A 1,491-nucleotide genomic window follows, 5' to 3' on the forward strand; every position below is an offset into this window, starting at 1 on the left:
AACCGGTAGGTGCAGATATTAACATGGAAACCGGTAGGTGCAGATATTAACATGGAAACCGGTAGGTGCAGATATTAACATGGAAACCGGTAGGTGCAGTTATTAACATGGAAACCGGTAGATGTAGATATTAACATGAAAACCGGTAGGTGCAGATATTAACATGGAAACCGGTAGGTGCAGATATTAACATGGAAACCGGTAGATGCAGTTATTAACATGGAAACCGGTAGGTGTAGATATTAACATGGAAACCGGTAGGTGAAGATATTAACATCATGGAAACCGGTAGGTGCAGATATTAACATGGAAACCTGTTATTATAGCTCTTCGTTTAGAGCGAAATCGTTCATCGCGATTTAGTATTTCATGTTTTCCTTCAAAACATCATCAGGATATTTACTGACTGTAATACTACTAAAGATTGTACAAGTGTGTGGGAATCTCTGTTGTCTGAAGAGAGAGCCTTGAACTGTACATCTTGTCTCATAAAATCATGAGTTCCTGTAGGTGCTGGGTAGAGGTATTTGGGGGAGACGGTCATGACTCCCTCCTCAGACCTTTTGGCAGAACCCCCAGAATATGTTCTATAAGTTAAGATGGGAGACGGTGCTAGACACATGCAGGAACCAACCCTATGAACCATGCCTATGTAGCTTGTCTGTAAGCAGTATATAAGAGAACTAACGGGACTGCCCCATAGAAGCTCACTTCAGACCCGTACTTTATGCATCTAAGTTTGACCGTGACCTCTCCAACTTGCTGTTAATAAAGAATGATTCATTTAAGATTGACTTCTAGTGTCCCTGGTGGTAATTTCCACAACGTAAGTTTACTAGTTTGTTATCTAAAATGTTATTTTATTTGAAGTGGAAATGTTGTAGTTAGGGTTTGTAGAGGAAGCCCTGTTGGATATATCTCTGAATCAATCAAAACAGAAAGCTTCCCTTTTTGAACTTCCTGTATTTCTGTCTCCATGGTAGTGGATCTCCAGAGAGCACCAGCTCTTCTACTGTGTCTGTCCCTCCACACTGGGACAAGGGAGCCCTGCCTGACTTCACATACAAGGTACTCCCAGTCATAATATGCTGATACGGTTACACACACACACACACACACACGCAATCCAAATGATTAATCTGTTTCCTTCAGCTGGTTCCAGTCTTAGGCCTGATGACAGAGTACCAAATGGTGCAGAGTCTGTTCAAACGTACCATGTCCACCAGCACCATCCACAAAATCAACAGGATCCAGAACCCCTCACTCTGGAGGGTCTTCCAGTGGTATGTACACTACACTATGTTAGTGTTGGTTTAGTGGTAAAGACGGTAACGTTGGAGTGCAGAGGGAACATTTAGGTTTTAAACTGTCCACTTATAGGAGTGCCTCATGGATGTGTTGGTTGGTGTGTTTGTGGCCAGGCAGAAGGAACAGATGAAGGTGAAGAATGGAGGGAAACTTGTGGATGAGAGATATCTGCTGTGGGTGCAG

The 1,491-nt window shown here is 42.8% G+C and overlaps 1 long non-coding RNA gene across 1 annotated transcript; it reads left to right on the forward strand.

Moving 5' to 3' along the window:
- Window positions 1-795: 795 nt before the first annotated feature.
- On the forward strand, window positions 796-1,491 carry LOC118964613. The gene is made up of 3 exons (XR_005051747.1): window positions 796-1,068; window positions 1,153-1,283; window positions 1,422-1,491. It is a non-coding gene; the product is annotated as an uncharacterized LOC118964613 (long non-coding RNA).

Source organism: Oncorhynchus mykiss, chromosome 1 (genome assembly GCF_013265735.2).
Source record: "Oncorhynchus mykiss isolate Arlee chromosome 1, USDA_OmykA_1.1, whole genome shotgun sequence".
Classification (NCBI taxonomy): Eukaryota; Metazoa; Chordata; class Actinopteri; order Salmoniformes; family Salmonidae; genus Oncorhynchus; species Oncorhynchus mykiss.